Genomic DNA, 23465 nt, shown 5'->3' with positions numbered 1-23465 from the left:
CTGCCTGCAGTGAGGTTTGGGGACTTTCCTGGGCCTGGCCGCAAGGTGTATGACGGCAGCCCCACGCACCCAGGACGTGGTCCGTGACTCCTCGGATTTGGACTCGGGGGGGCCAGGAGTCCCGCACTGACAACACAGGAAAGCCCTTCGGGGGCTCCCTGCCGGTCTGCTCAGGGACTGAGTCACCTGCCCCTCCAGAGAGCAGTTCCCTGGAGCAGACCGTTTACTTCTCTTCACAGCGGGGGACGTCCCAGCAGGAGCAGATGTCCTCCACACTTATCTGTCACCAAGACGGTCCCAAGTTCCGTTTACCTAAAGCTCTTCCAAGGCTGTCAATGATCTTTTTTCCAGAGCTACTAGGCTTTTAATCTGATACATTATTTCTTTCTCCTCTTCTGTAGGAAAGATGAAGCACAATGATCAAGATTTGACACACAGTTGCTGTCTAATTCCGATGTGTTTTTCCTTTTAACCAGGCTGTCTGCTGCTCTGCCAAGGCTCCTGGCCTCTCTCCTTCACTGTCTCCCCGGACCCGTGGCCCCGTGGCCCACCACGAACCCTTCATTCCCTCCTGTAAGCTCAGAAAGTTGGCAGGAGCATCAGTGGGACTTCCTCTGTCAACACACACTCTGTCTGCTCATCAACAAGCATACACCAGGGCTGCTGGGTGCCTCTTTCCCTTTATCTTCTGCCCCCATGCCAGGCAACATCCCCGAGAATGTGACAGCTATCATTAAGAAGCCAAATACAAGACGATGCTAAAAAAGATCAGCCATCAGGAGAAGGAGATGTGTCACTGTCAATGGCATCCTGCCACTTAGTAGCCTAAGAGAACTATTCCAGCCCAGGAAGAAGAGCCAGTGAGTTCCCGAGAGGTGCCCTGCTGTGAGGCCAGAATTTCACATTAGAGATTCATTCCTTGGAGCCTACTTTAAACGCTTTTTGACTCACAATCCCGAGGCGTGGCTCAGGAGGCCGGTGCCGTGTTCACTATAGGTTTATGTCTTTGGGGGAAGGCAGTGGTGGAGCTCAGCATACCCCTGAACAACGGGTCCAAAACACTTGGGGTGGCTCGGCGTGTGGAACAAAGGTGCACAGGCTCTGTGAGCCTGTCTGTGTGTCCATTTGGGGCGGAGGCTGGAGCTCAGGGAAGCCTGTCCGGGGGGGATGCCCCGCCTGCGGCAACAGGAGCAGCATGCGCGTCTGCTCCCGGCGGAGCCTGGGTGTTGAGGGCCAAGCACAGAGAGGAGGGAAGCCCGAGGGGCGCCCCAGCTGCGCTGAGCCGCGGGGGCCCCTGAAAGGGCTGCAGGGACCGGTGTCGGACCATCTGTGACCGCACCGTCATTTCTAATGGCTCAGCCTAATCCGTTAGTCCTCAGGGAGGTGTTCTGATAGGACGCTGTAACAGGTGCTCCTGGCTGGGCCACCCCAGCGTGGCAGGGCCTGGGCCTAAGGCTAATGGAGGCTACCTACCACGTGTCCCACTGTGGGAGTTACAAGGCTCGCCCCCACCTTCCTGGGTGGGACCCTCAGCCTGCTCCTCACCGGGCAGAACCGGGCCTGCCCCAGGCTCCCCTTCCCCACTCCACGGTAGGTGCCCCTCTCCAACTCGGTGCATCCGAGTGACACGCCTGAGCAGAGGGGCGGGGGGATCTATCCAGGTGCCGCTGCTGTGATTGGGGGGCAGCTTTCAGAGAAGCCCCTCTCACTGGCTTCCAAGGAGGGGGTGGTGGGGCGGGCTTCCCTCTCACCCCCCATCACTCCACCTTCAGCCTTCCCTGCGTGGGGTCCTGGTGCCACAGTGCATCCCTGTTTTCGTTCCCTCTGTCCCACTGGCTGCCAAAGTCTTAAGAAACTTTCCTACGAGATGGGAGAGAAAATGGACTGACTTTTGACGTGTGCACTGCGTGGGTCCTCTACAATCGGGACCCGGGGCAGGAGCCCTGCCCGGCCTGAGGCCACAGTTGCTCCCCAGCTGGCAGATGGCCTTTGCTCGGCTCCTAGGCCACACGATGGACTCTGGGTGTGCAGATTAGGCTCAAGGCACAGTGGAAGGGCCCCAGAGGTTGGTTCGTTTCCTGGGAGGTGGGGTGGCTGTGAATGGCGAGCCACCCACCGAGTGTGGCTGGAGGACCTGAGACAGTCAGCCCCCACCCAAACCCAAGCCTGTCCCTGCCATCTGCCCAAATGGCTGGAGTTCCACCATTAGAGATGCATTTTTGGGAAAGATTCCTTTGTCAAGTTTTCTCTGCTCAAACGCTAATAACCACCAGCAGAACAGCCTCTGAAATTTAGGGGCTCGATGGCAGCCACCCCAGGCCCCGGAGGTAGGACACACCACAGACTCAAAACCACGCTGTGTGTTCCTTCTTCCTCAGGAGGAGGTGACTGGAAGCATCTAACCCTACAAATGTGGGTGTTGGTAGGAAAAAGGATTAGGGTGGACCCCAAGGAAAGAGGGCACACACACATGGAAATGGACATTAAGGCCACTGTTGACAGTAGCCCGGAGCCAGTGATGGATTTCGCGAGGTGGGTATACCCCTGACAGTCCAGCCAGAGCCTGAACAGGCTGCCCCCAGGAGACCAGCTGCCTTTACCTGTCCTGCCTCTGCTCTCCCAGACCAGGACAGGGGCCATCTCACACCCCCAGTCGGCTTTCCCGAAGCAAGCAGATGGCTGGGGCAGAGCACGGAGGGGGAGGGGAGCTCAAGCAGCAGCTGCTGGGTGGAAGGTCACCAGGGGGAGGAGAGGTCACTTTATCCTAGTTCAGGCTGCATTTTTGTTAGCATTTTCTCATGGGTTGAAGGTTGGCATTTCATGGAACTTTTAAAAAAATCCTAAGTGGGAATTCGGGTGTCCTCTTGCTAGTTGAGTCCACTTTCCCACCCATCCTGACTGAAACCTCTGCCCGGAATTCATGAAGGAACCACTAAGGCTCCTGGAAAGACGGCAAACACAGGCAAGTGTGGAGGTGTTGCCCACGAGGGGACTGATTTCACGTGTCTGTGTGTGTCTCCTTCCTGGCTTTGCTCTGAGGGTCAGCCCCATTGCGCTGTGACGCTGTGGCAAGGGCCCCAAAACTCTGATAGAAACTTCATCTTTCTGGCTGCAGGAAAAGGAACCCCTGAAAGCCCGAGTGTGCCCCAGGGAACCCAGGAGGGGAGAACCCCGGAGAAATGGACTTCCCAGTTCTGTGTGTGGAACCCCACCAGTCTCCTGGAGCTGCTGTATACGCAGGACATTCAAACTAGCAGAGCAGACTCTCCGAGAAGTGACAGATTCAAACCACCACCCACAACTGGCAAGAGGAAGTATACCGTGTAAACCCAACCGGATGGAATGGCTTGCTAAAATCAGAACATCAGTGTCCTCCAGAGGTTCGGTCAAAACAACATAACACTTCCAATGTCCAGGATTCAATACACAATTCTTCAATGTATAGAGAACCAGGGAAATATCACCAAATTTTGGGGGGAAAGTAATTGACCAAACCAGCCTCAAGATGACACAGATGTGAAATTATCCAGCAAAGACTTTAAAGCAGCTATTACAAATATGCTCCACGAGGTAAAGAAGAATATGAAAAGAGATTCTCTGAGGACAGCAGGGGAATAACTGTGCTATGGAACTGAAAGGAAATCACAGAGCTAAGAAATAAAATGTCAGAGATGAAAATTTTACTGATGGCTCCACAGCAGACAGACACCACGAACCGAGGACCGAGCAGCAGAAAGTATGCAAATGGACCTGGAGGGGAAAATATGGAAAGAGTGAGCAGGGTCTCAGAGACCCATGGGACAATATCCAAAGGTATAATGTATGTGTAATCAGCGTCCTGGAAGAGTAAGAGAAAAAGACCGGGGCGGAGAAAGTATTTAAAGAAAAACATCCAAGTAGTTATATAGATATTGAAAAATTTTAATTTTTCAGAAAGTTTCCCAATAAATGAGGCTTCAGGTCCAGACAGTTTTACTGGCGAATTCTATGGAGGAAGAAATAATACAGACCTTACTCAAACTTTTAGAGGAAACAAAGAGGCGTCACAGGCTGACTCATTATGTGGGGTTAGCCTAACTCACCAAGACATGACATGATATTATGTGAAAGAATGACAGACCAGTATTTCTTATGAATACAGATGCAAGATCCTTAGCAATATTTGAATACAGGTGAAAAGTGCTGAGCAAATCTTTGCAAGTAGAACAAAATAAAAACGATAAACAAAACTAAAGCAGGTAATACATCACGACCCAATAGGCCTCATCCCAGGAATGCAAGGTTGATTTAGCACCTCAAAACCACTGTATTTCACCATTTTAACATAAGAAGGAAAAGGAACTGTCCAATCATTTCACTATATAAGGAAAAGGAACTGTCTAATCGTTTCAATATATATGGAAAAAGCCTTTGACAAATCCATGATAAAAACTCTCAGCAGAATGAGAATAGTGAGGAACTTTCCAGACTGATGAAGCACGTCTATGAGAAACGTATGGCTAACATCAGGCGTCATGGCAAAGGACCGACCTGCTTCCTACCGAGGCATGGAAGAAGCTGTGGACGCGCTCTTCTATTTAAGACCTTACTTCTATAGTATAAAGTGCAGTCCTGGGCCCAAGACAGTTCTAGTTCATTTCTGCGAGGTAGAGGGTTTTAATTGCTCAACCCCTCCCACAGCAGTGGGTCTTTGAGTCCCGAGGGTGTGAGTCTGAGACAGAGGGTAGATGCGGTGAGTATTTGCCTGCACCCTGGGGTTCAGGGCCTCGCTGCCCTCCCGCAGCAGCTAGGGTAGAAGAATCCGAGTGGTGGGCAGAGTTCTGGCAAGGCCCAGCAGCAGCGGGTCATCTTGTGCGCGGGTCTCCTGCCCTGCCCCCGCTCCCAGGAGAGGCCTGTGGAGAAGAGCTGTGGGACGGGGGGTTAGATCCCACACTGGTGTGCAGCCCACACGTGGTCTTTAAGGATTAGCAAAACCTTATCTGACTTCTTCTTACCCACCTGGTTGGTACCACCCCAGCTCTGTCCAAGCTGACACGGACCTGGGTCCCATCCCTCCATGCTTGTCCCTCGTGGGAGCTCAGCCCGCCCGGTGGCCTTTTGACTTCAGCTCTCTGCGGGGCTCAAGAGAAGCCGTGGTTTTGTTTGATATTTGTCTTTTTTTCATTGTTAGGGTGGGCACAATGTTCTTGGCAGCTTTCTTCCTAAGTAGAAGCAGAAGTCCTGAAGCACACATACTCTGTCCTTTCTGAGGTTCTTCTGTTACCTGCGGCTTTTGTTCTCACTTGGGGTGTGTGGTTCCCTTGAATATTCTGCATAGGAATTGTGAGCTCCCCTCTGGCAGGGCCTTCGGCTGAGAGCACCACGCATGGCCTCTGCTGGAGGGTATGTTCCATCGTAGCACTTTTTTATTTGCTTCTCCCAAGTGTCTCGGCAGTTCGATGCCAGAATCCTAACCACTCTGCTTCTCAGCCTGACCTGCAGGAAGGACTAAGCCCCCATGGGCCTGTGGTTCTAAATTTTCGGGCAACATCAATAGACAATTGACTAACTGGAGGAAAATATTAGCAACATATATCACAGACAAAAGGTTAATATCCCTAATGTACAAAGAATTCTTAAAAATTAAGGTATAGAAAAATGAGAAAAAGATGTTACAGATAATTCACAAAAATATACTAAAATGACCCATAGACATGAGAAGATGCTCCAACTCATTTATACCTACAGAGACATGAATGAGAACAACTCTGAGATACCATTTCTCACCTATCAGGTTGTCAAAGCTGGAAAAGTATGATGACTTACTCTGTCATCAAGGCCGCAGAGAAGGAGGCCCTTGCACACACCCCTGGTGGGAGTGCAAATGAGCACAACCTCCTGGGGGTTCCTGGGGGGTTCAAAAGCAACGACATACATGCTCATCATTTCACTCGGCAATCCGCGTGTGGATTTCTACCCTGAAGATACACATCCAACAGTATGAAAACACGTGTGCGACAGTTATCCCTTACAGCGCTGTTTGGAAAGTGTGGGAAGAAAACTTAATGCCCACGTGTAGGATGGTGGTTGGATAAACTGTATTATGTGCGCACGATGCAGACATATGCAGAACTCTGCAACTGTAAAAACTCATCATGAGGAAGACTTCCATAAACTGATGCGGAATGATTTGCAACACATATTGTTAGGTCAAGAAAGAAAAGTGCCAAATATCTACAGTGTGCTACCTTTCACCCACAGAAAAACAGGTTCTAAGAAAATATGCACTATCATACCTCAGTGAAGTGGCTTAAAAACATTTAAGAAGAAGACACACGACATAAAACAGTAAACAGAGTAATCTGCAAAAATAGGAGCATGTACGTGGACCTGCTCCTTTATGCTCAAAGAAGTATGGGAAGGATAAGGGCAGGTGACAGGTGCACAGAAGTGGGGAGGGGAGCGTGTTAGAGGAACGAGGGGAGGCGGTGTTTTTGGATATGTCATTTCTTGTATTAGAATCATGGCCGTGTTTCGTATACCCCGAAATACATAAGTAAAATCAACCATGATGAAAAGGGACCCAAAACAGACTAGAACAAGTAAATAACAAAGATGGTGGGAAGAAAAGAACCGAAAAGGAACTTTGGAAACAAGTATCTGACTCTACGCTGTACAGCTGAAAATGAAAGTCTGTACACAGATCTGGCCTGCTAGTGAGTAGATCTGTTTTTCATGGGGTGGGCGTTTGCCAATTATTCCTCAGCTACTTCTGTGTTGCCTGGGACTGAGCTAATGGGTTGACTCCAGTGGTTTCTCACAGATAAAAGGGAGGGGGTAGGGATCGGTGGCATCAGTCTGAGTTCACGGTGCCCAACATCTGAGCAGGCAGCTGTAGAAACAGATCTGAGCCCACACACATCTTTCCCAGCTCTGTCCCCTGGGAGGGCCTTGCAACACCTCCACACTACAGCAGCAAACACATCCAGCCCTGAGCCTGGCTTCTAACTACCCCTCTCCAGCACGGGCTCCGAGCAGAGCAGACCTGGCTGCTCCCAGGCCTGGGGCAGGGAAAGTGCGCGAGGGGCCCCCACCCTCTCCCAGTGTAAAAAGTTACACATTCTCAAAAGCAATGGCAACGGGTTGAGCTCCAAACAACAAAATCTGAGAAACAAAAGACATAATAGAAATGGTTTGCAACCCATTGAATAACCCATTGAACCCGATAAATAACCCTGTACATTTACACTGATCTAAAATAAACAAGTAAATAAAGACCTAAGAAGGCACAGCTCTTCCTTACGAAGGTAGAAGAAATGGCGGAAAAAGAAAAAAAATCGCCTTTTGGCAAACACTACAGTCATAATTTTTGCAGGTAAGAAGAAATGGATGCTAAATTAGTGGTGAAAATATGGCGAAAAATGGGATATTTTTACAGTCTACAAGTATCTCCCCACAAAATACTAATTATTTACAAGTGGGAAAAAAAATCAACTTGATTACAGAGAAAGCTGGTATACAGTACCTTGAATAAGGGCTTAAAGTGAATACTCCGAGGAATGAGCTATGCCTGCATCATGCACGTCCTCACGGGACACACGGAGGAAGGCATAGCATCAATTCTTGAACATTCTTGCCTCAAATGCATAACCTGAATCTAGTCATGGGGAGAACTTGGACAGCCCCAAATGGAGAGAGAGTCTAGGAAGGACAAAGACTGGCCAGCTGCTGGAACTACAGATGTGGCAGGTGACCGCCATGTGGCATCTGGATGGATCCTGGCACCGCCACCACCCCCCCCCCCCCCCGATTAGGCATTGGTAAGATAATTGGCAAAATTTGGATCAGGTCTGTAGGTTACTGGGCAGGACTGCATCAGTGTAAACGTCCTGGTTTTGTAACTGGACTCAAGTTACATAAGATGTTACCACTGGGAAAACCTCGGTAGAAGGAACATGGGAAACTTTTTGTGCTACTTCCCCAGCTTTGTTTTAAGTCTAAAATGATTTCAAAATGGAACGGTTTGAAATGTCACATCGTCCATGTTTTCCCTGCTCCGTTGCTCTCCTGTTACCTGTTACCCTCGCTCCTGCACCCTCAGGATTATCTATGCAGTCGGGAGCGCGTGTGCACACACACACACACACACACACACGCGCGCGCGCGCACACACACACGCGCACACACACACAGCCGCCCGCCTCCACCTGTAAGCAGCCAGAGACGATCTGCCTATCTGCACCAGTTTGCAACCAGATCTCTATTGAGGTGGACGGCTGTCAGCCTTGCTGAGGGCGTGGCACTCCATCAGCTCAGCGGTTTGCTTCCTGTCCGCTCTGTAGCAAGGAGGCTTTTGCGCAGGGAGTGGGGGAGACAGACCTGGTGCCTCCCCTTCCCCCACCAGAGAGGACGGCCCTCTTCCAGGGACGGCCAGCTCAGACCTCATGTGCACCCAGTGGCACCATCCCTCCTGGGCTGCCAGGCAGTCGGGGGGTCCTCCGGGGCCAGCCCACCCTACCAGGAGCTCTCATTCAGGCTTCTGTTGTGACCAGACTGGAATGCCAAGGCTTTTTCTCTTCTCAAGAACTCCAGCTACCTGTTTCTGCCGCCTCTGTCAGTCCTGCCTGGGTGCTGGTTCTCGATCTACCTCCAGCCTGCCACGTGATATGGGCAGTTTCTCCATCTGAACAGTGCTCTCTAGCTAGGCAGGGCATGAACCCCGTCTGCCACCCAAAGCTGTTGCCAGTATAGGGAGGAGGCCATTATGTTGGATCGGGGCGTTTGCCCTGGGGCCCAGAGGAGTGCAGCGCATGTCCCAGCAGCTCGGGAGCCTTGCAGGAGGGGGCTCTTCAGAAGCCTTGGTGGGGCTCAGGGGTGTCAGGGTGGTGAGAGGACGGGCGGGGCACAGTGGTGGTCTGCTGCTGTCCACGCGTGCACCACAGGGGTGGGGATTTCATGGTCCCTCTGAGGGTGGGTCTGGGCACCAGGACCCCATAAGCTGGTGGCTTCTCTGATCCCCGCACCCCAGACTCCATCCCTCCCCCCGCAGCTCTGCACCAGCTCAGGTCTCCCTGTCCATTCCTATCTCCTCCTGCTTCTCCAGGGAGTGCCCCCGGTGTGATGTGCATCCCCCAGGCCAGTCCAGCTCACAGGCTGTCCTCTGGTACAGACCCGCCCTGACCGTCTCCTAATGCAGGCCCACTGCTAAAAAGGTGCCTGGCTATATGCAACTGGTGACCATTGGGCACTTTACCGAAGTCAATGGGTGGGACAAATCCAGGGGACCAGAATCTTCCTTGCAACGAGTGTCCAGAGCCGGAAATCTGCCCACGTCGGGTGGGGCTGCCTCCCTGTGCTGCCACACTTTCATCCTCCATGAGGGGGCTGTCCCCATCTGCCCCTGCCTGGCTTCCCCGTCCTCCCCACTGGGTCCTCCACGCAGGTAGGGGATTGGCGGGTTGCATTTACCGTTAAAGGAAAGCTTGTTTTCATCCCCAGAAGAGACTCCCTTTTCATGATCCTTCTTATTAATATCCATCTTATAATTCTTTCTAGTGAGGGCACCTTTGACGAAGAACATGGAAAAAATAAGGAAACAACTGTTTGATTACACACATACGGACATTGTGGTCCACACCGTAGTTTACGGAGTGCTAATGGAGTGTTCAAGTTCTACTGAAAATGTGCTTTGGAAAGTTAAAATGTAGGAGAGTCAGGCATCATCTGACCGCCTTGCACCCAGCCGTGTGGGCCTCGGCAGATGTTGGGTGATGCTAATCCTAGGCACTGGAATTTACATCTGGATGCACAATTTCCAGACAAGGCTGAACCGTCTTGCTGCTGACTGTGGTTCATGCGCTGCGTGTAGATTTCGGACACCCAGCCCTCCCCTTAGCCGGTGTCACCCAGACACTCAGCCTTGGTTCTCCACGAGCTGGTTCATGGGTCTATGTGCATTCTGAACACCATGAAGCTGCACTTTGGAAAAGCACGTTCTTTGTCTTTGCTCACTACCAACCAGGTGGCCTTGGATAAGTGCTTCAGACCCTAGTTTTATTCCCCGTGGAATGGGGTCATGGTCACCGTCCACTCTCTCCAAAGGCTTAGGTACGCGTCAGTGTGCTGGTAGTTGAAAGTTCCTATTTCCATGTGCCCCGTTTTCCTGCGGTGGCTAAACCCCATTCGCAGCCTGAGCACAAGACCTTGCTTGCACGTGCACCCCAGAGACCAGCCCAAAATAGAGGGAACTCGTCTCTGCCCACCCGGGCTTGATCTCCTCGGTCTCGGGAAGGTTTAGAAATGGTTTGGGACAACTGTCTCTTTCACATTTCATTTGTTTTTGCCCCAGACATAGCTGGCCTTAAAGAAAGCAGAATGATGGGATTGTGTCTTCACCACCACAGACCCAGGAATATATGCAATTAAAGGTTTAAAAAAATGTATACTTGCTTTCTTTCTTCATACTCATTGTTGATTTTGGTAGTAGTCTTCATGTCACAAGCAATGATGAATTACTTGGATCCAAGATCTCTTGGACTAGAATTTCATCTTGGGAAAAGCACACAAGGACATGTTAAAGGCAGCGGTACAGGACCCATACCCTTTTGCTCTACGCGGACCTAAGGTGGTCTGTGAAGCAGGGACTAGAAACAGGGACTCGAGGAGCACCATGCCGACGGGATTTGGCTTCCTAGAGAACCTTGTCTGGGTGGGAGACCACTGCCTCCCTCAACAGTTTCTGAAACCTGAGACCATCCAGATACCCTGGACGAATAAGCACTGTCCCCCAAAGACACGATGCCAGAGGCCTGGCCCCAGGTGCAGTCACACTTCTCGCTGCCCCCTGTCGTTCTGTCCGCTCTGAGACTTTCCCCAGGCCGTCCCCGTGTGAGCACGGTGTCCTTCCTGATTTCTGCATGACGCAGCATTGCTTTCTCCCTTTGCGCCTTCCTGACCTCTCCCAGGAAGCTTTTAACAAAAGAGCACCGGACTTCGTGTCCGACAGAGGGGGCCCACGTTCTGGTTTTGCTCTCACTGGACCGTGATCCAGGCAGCTTCCTCCTGGAGCCTCAGTTTTCTCATCTGCAAAATGGGTCTGTGTTTATCTCCTTGGGCTTGTTAGGAGGTTCACATAAAGCAGTGTACATGGGCAGCACTTAGCACGGTTGGGGACCAGGGTGAAGGGCCCCCCATCCCCTTGCCAGTGCATCCCCCAGGGCACATCCGAGCTGTCCCCTGGTCAGCTCCTCCCCCAGAGGACCCCTGAGCTGTCTCCCCACCAGTACCTCCCCCAGGCCCTCCCCACCAGCCGTTCCTGTGCCACCCTGAGGTCTCCCCGCCCCACCTGCCCGGGTCTCTGCCACACGCACGTGACGGTGGCCTGGCCGATGGCCTGCTGCAGGGAGCTCTGACTCCACAGCCCCTGCTGTTCTCATCTGGTGGACTTCGCGTGTCTCCAGAGACACGGATGTCTCCCTCTCACGGCTTCCCGCTCTCCACCCGGGAGAGGTGTGTGTGTGTGGGGGGGGCTGGGGGGGCAGGAGCCTCGGTTCCCCTTCTGGGCTTTAGTTGATGAGCCCCCATAACGTCATCAGAAATCCCAGTGACTCTATGCTTTCTTTTTCCCAGGTAGTTGGGACCTTGGGTGGCCGGCCCACAGGATGGAGTGGGTGCTGGGGACTAATCCTGCGGGTACCGAGACTGTCGGACCCGCCAGGAAACTTAGGAGTACCGGCCGCCACCTCTCCGACCGGGGGTGCTTTGCTCCTGCCCGGCCGGTTCCCGGGACTCGCGGTTGCCCTTCCAGGTCCGGCCCGGAGCCACAGGACTGTGATTCTAGCTTCAAACCAAATTACACCCCTCCACCTCGTGCAACCAGTCACCCCTCCACACACAGACCAGATACTTGATGTGAGGAAGCTCCTTACCGAATACTCCAGCCACGTTGTCGTCCAGAATTCTTAAATTTGATGGCATTTCAGTGGCTGGACCTACGGGGGAAATAAATACCCTAATAGTTTAACAGTTCATGAATTTGCGCTGGCTTCTCTCTAAATAGTCTCCGTTTGGGGCGCCCACCAGCCTGCTGCGGGGGAGGGGTGCTGCCCGGGGTTCCCAGGACCGCGCTCGCATCTGGGAAGCGGCGAGCAGAGGGGCTGTGTTTGGAGTGATGCGCCCTGCCCCTGCGCTCGGACTCCTGCCCTCTTGGGCAGCGCTCCCTGGCGCCGTCCCTCACAGGGGAACAGACGTCCTGGCTCCCAGGAAGCCGCCCGTGCAGAGCTCCGAGGACAGCCAGCCAAGAGGGACACGCATGTCCTTGTGTAAAAAGCACATGGTCGCCTCCTCGCTGACTGGAGGCTTCGGGATAGGATTTGGGGAACGGGAGTGTGGACTGCTGTTCCCCTTGGGGTTCCCCGGTGGGGAGGGGGTCCCAGACACACCGGCCACCGGCTCTCTCTCCCCCTCGTCAGCACAGCCACTCCAGGCGGTCTGTCTACAGGTAAGACGCGGGGTCTCATGGGGGAGTTGGCCGGGCCAGACGGCAGACTTCCGTGGGGTCCCTGGACACCTGAGCTGCAGCCTTCCCAACAGCCTCGCTGGCCTGAACCCGCCGTGCTGGGGACCCAGCTGTGTGTGGTGACTGACGCGGGTTCCCGCGGCAGCAGCACCAGCCAGGGGCTCCCTGCCACTCTTCTGGCTCAGAGTGGGGCGGTCCTGGTCCCTGTCCTCGACTCGAGGTCCAGGTCGGCCTCTCGTCCAGCCCCCCGGCAGCCGCAGGCTCCCGGAGGGGAGAGGGCAGCCCCAGGACCGGCCGGGCAGGGCCACCGGCTGCAGAGCAAGGCGTCTGTAGACGCTCGGGTTCCAACAGTAAACCAATGACGACGCTGATTTTCAAATGGATTTAATGATGGACAATCTGCATACCAATGGACTCATCTGCGCGCAGAGGGCTTGGAACAATGCAGGAAATCTATGTAAAAAGGTCTGCGCTGAGATGACAATCGCTTCCCAGTGTGCTGACCTTCCGTAAACGAAGCAAACAAAAGTACAGTTCTCTCTGGATGAGGCATTAATGAGTCATTAAGAATGGGTACAGCTGCGTCTGCAAGCACTTTGTTAAAAATATTCTTTTCATTTTGTGTCTGTCCCGTAATTATAATGGAAGTATTGTGCGAGTCAGCCAGTAAGCGTGTGCAGAAAAATATTTATGTTTTATAATATGCGCACGGTTTTTAAAGTGCGTCAACTGCGGTTGCCGGGATGTGTTTCGCCTGTTGTCACCCCCGACTGACAGTCTCTGGGCTTAGAACCGCCAGACGCCGGAGTTACCAGGATCCCCTGGCCCCTCCGCCTCCGTATTTGCACAGTGCCCAACCTCGCCACCGGGAAGGGCTCCTGTGGACCTCGGCGGTTTTGCTCTGGTTAATTTGGGGCAACCGAGGCAAACCAGGCCCACGGCTGCCGCCCTCCATCTCTCCTCGGGGTCAGGCCGACCCGTGTGGCCGACGGCAGTGCTGTCCGTGCAGGCGGTAAGCCCCCGGAAGCATGAACGGGGACTTCAACTACCTCCATTTTGACCTCAAACTTTCTAATTGATGAAGTGCTTCTTTCGGGCTTATCTCTTCACTCAGGCGAGAGACGGGGAGGGCCAAGCAACCTCGGATGGGAACCGACATTGCCCCTGAAGGGTAAGGCCGGCCCGCCCGGGACGGACCCCGAGACACCGACCCACCTGACCTTCCCGCCCACCTGCCCGCACCTGCCGGCCTCTGGCCCCCGTTTCCTCCTAGAAACCTGCGGGTGGTTTCGGCACTTGGGAGGTGCTAGCCCGCGGTCTTCCCGGCGTCGGCCTCACTGAGACCAGCTTTCCTGCGTCCCCCCCCCCCCCCCCAGTCTCTGTGCCTGTGCATTTGTTCAGCGCGAGTGGCCACAGCTGGCCTGTGCGGGGCCCTGCGCCCCGGCTGCGAGCCGTAAGGAACCCCAGTGTTCGCTTTCAGGAAAGGATTTCGGCCCTTAACTGGTCTTCCGAGCCGGGGAAGAGGCCGGCGGTCCCCAGGGCTCCCCGTCTCGACAGGAGAGCCGGTCTGGGAGGGGCAGGCTGGCTGTGGCGGCCGCAGGAACGCTCCGTCCGTCCGCGCTGGGGGCCGGCCCCGGGGACGCGGGCTCGCGACCGTCGTGAGCAGGAAGGGCCGGCTGGGGGCACGCGCGGTGCCATGGGCGACACTCGGCCCCCACGTGTCACACTGTCGTAGGCGCCTGGGAGCTCCGTTTCCTTAAGACAAGGAAGCTGGGGACGTTCGCGTCTTCCCTGACCGCCTGCCTTCTCACCCCGGCCCCGGACAGCTGGCCCGGCCCCTCGGGTCAGCGCGGGCACGGCGAGGCCGGGAGGGGGAGCGCTGTGCAGGGCCTGGGGCCAGCCCCCGCCTGCTCCCAGGAGAGCCGCACCAACCCCCTGGGGACCCCCCAGGGCCTGCATGTCCACCCGGGGAAGCTGGGGCTGGGGCACCGTCCCGGCCCATTTCCTTCCATCTTTGGGTACCCCCGAGGAAGGTGGACGAGGGGGGCAGGTCGCCTGAGCACGGAGCTTCCCGGCGGGAAGTGGGGGGTCACGGAGCACCCCCTTCCTGCCGCCCTGTGCCCTCACAGCCTGCGAGTCCTCGCCTCCCTGGGCCGCTCTGATCCTCCGCGCGGAAGGGGCCAGGACGAGAGTCGGAGCCAGGGGTGCGCGGGGGCCCGCTGGGGGTGATTGGAACTGTCCCCAGCGAGGGCCTCTGGGACCGCAGGGGACTGCATCCGGCCCGTGCCTGCGTGTTAAGGACGCTGGCATGTGGCGGAAAACCAGCTTCCCTTAGCAAGAAGAGGTGTGCGTGGAAAGACGGGGCCCACTGGACGCAGCTACTGCACTCCCAGGAGCAATGAGAGAGCGTGTCGCGCGAGGTGCGGGACCCCAGCGGTGTGCAGCTGACGCCCGGGGTGCGGGTTCTTTAAGCTCTGTTCCTCGACTTTGGGCGAGTGACACATTTTCCATAATAAAAGCGATTGCGTCCTATGGAGTTCTGGCTTAAAAAGGCTTCAAAGATAGAAAACGGTTCAGTGCACTCCATTCTCCCCCAGAAATAAATGATGAATTGGGTAAGTAGGGAAGGACCCGAGGGAGAAGCCATGGTGGCCGGATTCAGCCCCGGGGAGGCGAGTGTTTCTACCGCCTCGATAATCCACTTGTGACCGTACCTGAAGTCGTATTGATCGGTTGGAGCTTGGTTTCATGCCAGCAAGACAGCAGCAGGACAAACAGGGTCACTCCTCTGTTCCCTGCCATGTTCCCTGCAGCTGAAGGAGGAAGACCTTCCCCTAAGGCCCTCAGCTTCTCCTGCTTTGGTCTCCAGGATACCGTGGAATGTCCGGGGACCTGTGATGTCATGTCGGGAGGTGAGCCGGGTCCTGTCCCATGTGTGGGGAAGGGAGGGTCATGCTCAGGGTCTGTGACTGGGAAGGAGTGGGAGGCTGGTTGGGCCTTGGAGAGCTGGTCTACCCGCTCCTGTTTGGGTTCTGGTTCCTTCCTCAGTCCGGCAGATCCTTTGTCTCTGTCCACAGCACATCCCCTGGAAGCTTATTAGAAAAGCAGGCTTGGGGCCCAGCTCAGATCTCTTGACTTAGAATCTGCATTTGCACCAGATCCCTAGGAGATACAGGTGCGCACTGAACTTGGGGAGCACTGGGCTACAGTGGTGGTCACCCTAGCTCTGGTAGGGGTAGAAAAAGTTTTCCTCCACTCCCTTATGGTTCCTCAATGGCTCTGAAAATTAAACCAACAGACACAAATTAACAGGAGAAAAGCAGACAAATATATTCAAGATAAATTTTATGTGAAACAGAAGACAGCATAAGGAAATGAGGTCAAGCAGACAGAGTTCGCGGAGTGTTTTATCCTGGGTTGGATGAGGAGTGGGCAGTGGTGGAGGAACAGGACCGGTGTAGGCAGGTGAAGGAGGGGAGAGTAGTGACGGGTGGGAAACTGTGAGGTCTGCTTGTTAGGGTCTCTGTATTCCTTTGTCTTCAGAGATATGGACACTCCTTTCTCTAGGGCATAAGGAGGGTGCCTCTCACATGAGGGTCTTATGACCTGTTTCAGGAGACAAGGGTGAGGTGTGTAGAGGTCAGAGTGACCTTCCTGTCATGGCCATTTTCTCAAACTCCTACAGCTTAAGTTAGTCTATATGCCACGGTGGTATGTTTTAGAGTAACTTGTCCTGAGCCCCATCATTCTCCCATCTGAAACTTTCCCAAGAAGGTCCATGTCCAGAGTAGATCATTCCATACCCATTGACACGGTCTCAAGGTCCTTGGCATTTGAACAGAAACAAATAGAAACTACGGTTAAAGGTTAGAACAAACTATAGAGTCAGTTTCTGAGGCCAGTGGGCAGTCATTGGAGATTTCTAGACTTTGGGCTCCAAGCATCTCCAGATGGAGATAGCAATCTGACCTGTTTTCCTGGTTTGCAGTTTTTCAACGTCTCTGGAGATGTCATCAAGAGTTCCGGTGAACTTTTTGAGGGGCCCACACAGCCACCGTGGGAAAGTTGTCCAAACGTGAGCTGTTGCAGTGGTTTCTCCAAAGATTCTATCGAGTTTTCCAGCTTCCCCCTACTGGGCTTCGGGAAAAGGAGAGTTTTAATTTTTAGTGGTTCCAAGAAAGAAGGGTGGGAGAAAAATCGGAAACATGGGTGTGGAGAGTGGTAGTGAGATACTGGAGGAAGCTAGAATTCAGGATCCAGTCCAGCTTTACTGAGACATAGTTGACATATAACACCGTGTAAGTCCAAGGCCCACAGCCTAGTGATTTTATATATGTGTATGGTCCAGTTTACGGAGAGGTAACAAAACCTTGAGCAGAATGAATAGGACTCGCATTTAAATGCCCACGGGGGTGTGCTAGAGTTTTCCAATGGAACATCATTTTTCTCTCCTGAGTCACCACAATTATAAAATTTTGTCAACCTGAATAAAGAGGTAAGCTGAGGCAAGCTCCACCGACCAGACCCTGAGCTCATTCGGGAACAGCGGAGGGATAGCCGCTGGGGAGACGGGCACTGTAGCGAGCGGCCAGGAGCCCGTGGAAGGCCCGGGACGGCTGCACGCACGGGCGGGAGTGCAAAGAGGGGGCGTCCAGCCTGAGTCCCAGCAGCGAGTGAGTTCCCTGGCTTGAGGATGGAGACGGACCCATGGCGGGCACGCGTTGGTCAGGAGGTAAGTGTGGTTTTCTCTAAGTCCGGCATTTTCGGGCAATCAGTCTGTCGGCTCTCAAGCTTCGTTTTCCTGAGGCGCAGGCCTGAGATTCTCCATTCCATATGCTCTGGTTGCGCTGTACACTGAAGCTCTTTCACGGTTTCGTGGGAGGAATGGTCAAAGCAGAAAAGATGTTCAGCCTTGCCTTGGTTAGATTCAAATAGATGAAATAAAATTCATTAGCATACATATTTCAGAAATGGAAGGCTTCGTGGGCAGTCCCTGAGAATTTGTCAATACCCTGCTATCCACAGTGTCCTATAATGCTGTCCAGTTTTCCCACTTTGGTTGGAGTTCTGGGATAACAGGGAACAAGTTTCAGACATTATCTAAAATGTTGATTGGCCACCATCTTTAATTTGAATCTAGCATCTTCCAAGCCAGTGGCTTTCAATGGGGGATGCACATCAGACTTACCAATGGAGTTATTTTCTGCATTAGTGGGTAGGATCACATGATTTTTTTTCTTTAGCGTGTTTATGTGACAGACTATATTAATAGATTTTTTAATGTCAAACCAGCCTTGCACTCCTGGAATAAATCCCACTTGCCCATGGTATATAGTTCTTTTTATACATTGTTAGATTTGTTTGCCAACAACTTTGGGGGGATTTGTGCATCCACGTTCATGAGAAAATATTGGTGTATAGTTTTCCTTTCTTGTAATGTCTTTGTCTGGCTTTGGTGTTATGGTGATGCTAATCTTATAGAATGGATTCTATTCTCTGGAAGAGATTGTGCAGAAATGCTATCATTTCTTTCTTAAATTTTGATAGAATTCATCAGTGAAATCATTTGGGCCTGGTGCTTTCTTCTGTGAAAGGTTATTAATTTCCAATTCACTCTTACCATGGCCCGTTGACAAAGTAAATTAACACTCTTGCTGCAACTATGTAGACAATCAGGCCAAACCTAATGAGACCAACCTTATTTTGTGATTAGAAGTAATCTTTGACATCATTATGATCACAAGGAAGACGTAGGGAAAGATTCAGAAAGATTTTGAAATGGGGAAAATATAAAAGCAGGCTCAGCGGATGCCTGTCTAGTTCACCAACCAGGTTATCCTGCTGTTTTTGGCTTTGAGCTATTCTACAACGCTGTAATTTATTTATTTATTTAGAAAATATTTATTTATTTATTTGAGAGAGAGAGCAAGCATGAGTGGGAGGGGCAGAGGGAGAGGGAAAGAGAGACTCTCAAGCAGACTCCGTGCTGAGCACCGAGCCGGACGTGGGGATTGACCCCAGGACGCTGAGACCACGACCTGAGCCGAAACCAAGGGTTGGACGCTTAACTGACCGCGCCCCTACAACTCTGTAATTTATGTAGAAAACTGAGAGAATACAGATATTTTTTATTCGTAGAAATATAAATTCTGTTAGGTGGAGTGCAGTTGATTATTACCCTATAGATATTGGTTGGTTTTGCCAGTTTTGCCTCAATATTCCTTTACTACAATGAATGTGTAGTACTTTAATTTTTGTTAAATTCTTCTTTAAATTTTTCTTCCACATCTTACTGGTTCCCTCATTAATTAGTGAGTTAAATAGAATATTTGACATGTGTTCATTTTATACTCTATATGAGAGTATTGATTTCACTTTTAAAAAATTGTCCTTTAACAAACATAATAGGGGGCGCCTGGGTGGCTCAGTTGGTTAAGCGACTGCCTTCGGCTCAGGTCATGGTCCTGGAGTCCCGGGATCGAGTCCCGCATCGGGCTCCCTGCTCAGCAGGGAGTCTGCTTCTCCCTCTGACCCTCTTCCCTCTCGTGCTCTCTATCTCTCATTCTCTCTCTCTCAAATAAATAAATAAAATCTTAAAAAAAAAAAAACATAATAGGATTTCTTCCCAGAAAATGCACATTGACAGCATATATCAAACTGCAGTTTGGGGGTTTATACCCCTGTAAGCCCACCAGTGAAACCCTACATATTCTCAGATGGCAGGCTGAGATGCCTTGGTCTAATGGACCATAAGGATTATATTTTGTCACCTGTGAAGCTGGGTTCAATGGCAGGAGGGACAGGTTACACAATTGAGTATCCCTGGCACAGAGGCCGGTGCCGAGTATGCATTCAGCATCGACAGGACAGCTTTCTTGGCAGGGCAGGGGAGCTTCGGCTCACGGTTGGATGGTGGAGATCCACGGCAGAGTTGGAGGTTAGAGCACATGCACTCGTTAAAGAGTCTTGGTGAACGTCAGGCGGGAGGCAGGAGGCAGGACTCCAGTGGAGCCAAGGGGGTCTTGTGGACAGCGCCCTACTCTGCATTTCTGGGTGGTCTCAACTCGTTTCCCTGTTACTCGGAGAGGTGGGGGTAACTGGGTTATGCTACTGACACAGTGTCAGGAAGGGATTTTTAATGGAGTTAAAGACCCTGTACAAAATCCAATGAAAACTTCAAAAATCACCTACTAAATTATCTTTAAGAATCTTGATTTTCAGCGTAGCCTCAGGATATAAGGTAACAGTAATAAGTAATACTGTGTATCAGGGAGTGCCTTGGAAAGGACCCAGGTTGAAAAATCAGATGACCTAATTCTGTTGTTGGTCCTGAACTTGAGGAGCTTCAGGTGGGTCCTGTGGCGTTTTGTGTCTTTACGGACGTGGAGGGGTGCCTGCTCCACCCTTCTTGTGGGCTATGTGAGGATCGAGTGGGATAATGTGTGTATTTAAATATCTTAAATATTGTGGAAATAAACTCTACCCGAATGAGAAAAACAAAGGGTGATTATTCAGAGCGGGCTCTATAGCAGGGTGTTGGCCATCATCCCTTGCATTTGGGGGAGACTGAAGGCAGGCCAGGGGGCGGGGAGAGCTTACAGTGAACACAGGGACAGCTCTAGTGTGCCCTGATGGGGCCAGGCACTGGCCTGGGGGTGCTGGAGTAGTAACTAAGAGCGGCAGTCCCATGTGATTGGTTAGGGGTCATAGTTGGCTTTCTCTGGTTGGTCCTGAGTTGGAATCAGGGACACAAGTGAGGGAAGCTGTCAGTTAATGATCCAGCTCTGGACATTTGGGGCTGATGGTTCCAGAAGTTATTATTCACCCTCCTGGAGGGTCACTAGAGATGGCCATCTGGTGACGGCAGGTCTGACTCACAGCAGGCTGGCTTCCTGGGTTGTTTATTGTAGATAAGGGGCCGGTTTCCCAGGCAGGCTGCTGCAGGTTGTGGGTCAAAGTTCTATTTTTATATATGTTGTGGCTGTTGTCCATTTGTAGCTTCAGTTTCTCTCTGTGTATGAAAGACATCAGAGTCTGAAAGTGACTGAGCTGATTCATGAGACTGACATTTAGTATTTCTTAAGAGAGTACTCCTAAAGAAAATCGCAAAATATTGTTTGAACTAAGTGGACATGTTCCCAGAAACTGCCTGGAGAAGGGTGACAGCTGGAAGTATTTAAAGACTTCCCTTTAATCCACTGCCCGGAAAGCTGAATTGGGTTACCCATGAAGTTCTCCGCCCAGCCCCTTGCTCAGAGCAGGTGGACGGGGGAGGGGAAACAGCTGACAGGAATTGATATCCCCAAGGGTCTCATTACCTAATTTTTATATCCAGAATCACAGAATTGGAAGGGGCTCAAAAAGTCACTTGTCTAGCCCTTGCCCTGCAAGAGCATTAGTAAATTGTTTTTGAAAAAGTTCAGCTGTGACTAGGACACAGTAATCTTCCTTGGTAGCCGATTGTGGGGTTCAAGATTCCAGAAGAGTCGAGTGGAATGCAGCCATGAAAAAAGGATAGAAGAAGCTGTGCCTGGTGGAACTAGCAGCTTCACCCGAGATGACAGGGCTGAGTGCACACAGGGCTGTCTGGAGCCATCACTACCTGCCCAACAGGCTGGTGTAGTCGGTGCTGAGGGCAGCTAGTGGCCTCTTGACAGCAGACGTGTCCACTTTGCTGACTTGGCAAGCATCACAGTTGCATGTATTCAGAAACCTCTTGGCTAAAAGATTTCATGGCTATCTTCTGAGTCTTCACTTTCTTGGAAGCAAGCATTTCCAGTTGCTTTCTAAATAAACTTAAAAAAAGTCTTAGACTTACATAAAATTGCAAGTTAGGGTACATACAACAAAACATGTTTCTTGAACTGTTTAGATACAGCATCACCCCCAAATATTTCAGTATGTATTTTTTTGCAAACAGTGGCTTCCTCCTAACCAACTATACAATATCTACCAAAGTCAAGAAAACAACATGGGTGCATTATACATTATGTAATGATACATCCCATGAGATTACCACTATCTAATCTTTAGATCCCTGTAGCATTAACCCTTACCCCCAAATTTAGCAAGATGATGGATAAAAATTAATAGAATCAAATACATAGCTTTTTTGTAATAGCCAACTCTAAGATGTGATAAAAAATATTCTTCGTGTTATAGCAAAAACTGTCCTCAAAAAGGAAATAACCCTAACACACCCAACAGAAAATATGCAAAAGATGTCTGGTTTCAGGAAAATATAAGCAAGTTAGGTATTTCCCCTTAACCACCCAGAAATGGCCCCAGATGAATGCAAAGCTGAAAGGAAAACAAGAAACAGAAATGCAGAGTCTGTTGCATAAACATGAAGACAGTTGCCACCCTGACCCTTCAAGTAGGAGGGAGTGCTGCTGAAAGCAGGGAAGGTCGCCTGGAGTATAGGGAGTTCGAGCGTGTGGCTAAAAAATAAAGAGGGACATTGCAGAACAATTTCAATCATACCATTAAGTTTATTTGTTAAAAAAAAAACCCACACAGAATGACACGATATAGTTTAACCACAATTTAAGTGTTTTCTGTGGGAACACATGCGTGTGAATCAAGCATGAAAGATCTGAAGAGACCGTGTCAAGTCGATGAGAGCAGGGATGGGAGGTGTGGGTGTTCAGGGGAATGCTGGTTTTGTCTAGGATGCTTCAGTGTGTCTTGGAATTGCTTTAAAATGCACTTGTATTGCTTATATAATTAAAATTTGATGAAAAAGCTAACTTAAAATGTTACTGGATTCTTTCTTCTGTTGTCAAACAAAAGAGATTGGACCAGGCCAAATTCTTTTCCTCTTCCATGTCTCCAACTGACTTCAACTTGCAGAAATGTCATTAAAGATGGTCTGAAGATATTAGATAACTCTGAGAGAGAGAGAGAGAAAATAACCCTCTTGTTATTGGGATATCATGACTCCAGCCACATCCACGTACAAAACAATCCATGGCTCAGATAAAGGCAAGACACAGGCTAGATGCCAAGGAACTTTGATAAAAGCAGAAGAACATGGTAGGCTCATTTGGGCTTTCCTCACAGCATGGCAGCTGGGTTCCCAGTGAGCCAGGTCGGAACACATGATGCTCTCACAGCATCATCTAGTCTTGGGGCCCCACAACATCCACTCAGCCACTCTGTCGGTCAAGACTGTCACAAAGTCTGCTCAGAATCCAGTTGTGTAACCTGCTGGCTTGATTAAAGAAGTGTCAAGGTCACATAGGTTGAGGGAAAAAAAGCGTGTGCTATGAGAGACATTGTTGTGATCATGTTTGGAAATTGTAGCCTGGGACCAAGCTACATGCAAAAGGCATTTGAAACACTTGCAGACACCTGTGCTTCCCAGGAAACAGGAGACACTGGATCGTCTGCTGGGAAATGAGTCACGAAACACGGGCCTTTCAACACACATTCAGCAGTTTGCTAGCTTGGTAGACAGGATCACCTAGGATGGTGTTTGTCCAATTATCTATCATCTATCTATCTATCTATCTACCTATTTATCTGAGAGAACACAGGTGGTGGGGAGGGGATGGGGGAGGAGCAGAGGGAGAGGGAGTGAGAGAATCTTGAGCAGGCTTCGTATCCAGCGCGGAGCCCAACACGGGGCTCGATCCCAGGACCCTGAGATCATGACCTGAGCCAAAACCAAGAGTCGGATGCCTGACCAACTGAGCCACCCAAGTGCTCCTAGATATCTTTTATGTTAGTAATAAGGGTCTCCCAGCTACTTTTAATATTTTAACATTAAATTAAGTTTAAAAATTAATATTAATATTTCAATACCATACATTGATTGGATGTAAATGTAAGTGAAGTGTAACTAAAAGTTTCTTTCTTTTCCTTCCTTCCTTCCTTCCTTCCTTCCTTCCTTCCTTCCTTCCTTCCTTCCTTCCTTCCTTCCTTTCTTTCTTTCTTTCTTTCTTTCTTTCTTTCTTTCTTTCTTTCT

The 23465-nt window shown here is 51.1% G+C and overlaps 1 long non-coding RNA gene across 1 annotated transcript; it reads right to left on the bottom strand.

Moving 5' to 3' along the window:
• Window positions 1-10345: 10345 nt before the first annotated feature.
• On the bottom strand, window positions 10346-15376 carry LOC118356864. The gene is made up of 3 exons (XR_004819996.1): window positions 15211-15376; window positions 11907-11969; window positions 10346-10527 (listed from the first exon to the last, which is right to left on the bottom strand). It is a non-coding gene; the product is annotated as an uncharacterized LOC118356864 (long non-coding RNA).
• Between the last annotated feature and the right edge of the window lie 8089 nt (window positions 15377-23465).

This window comes from Zalophus californianus, chromosome 3 (assembly GCF_009762305.2).
Source record: "Zalophus californianus isolate mZalCal1 chromosome 3, mZalCal1.pri.v2, whole genome shotgun sequence".
Taxonomy (NCBI): Eukaryota; Metazoa; Chordata; class Mammalia; order Carnivora; family Otariidae; genus Zalophus; species Zalophus californianus.
The sequence above is the reverse complement of the archived record's forward strand: the minus strand, read 5'-3'. Positions and strand labels throughout refer to the sequence as shown.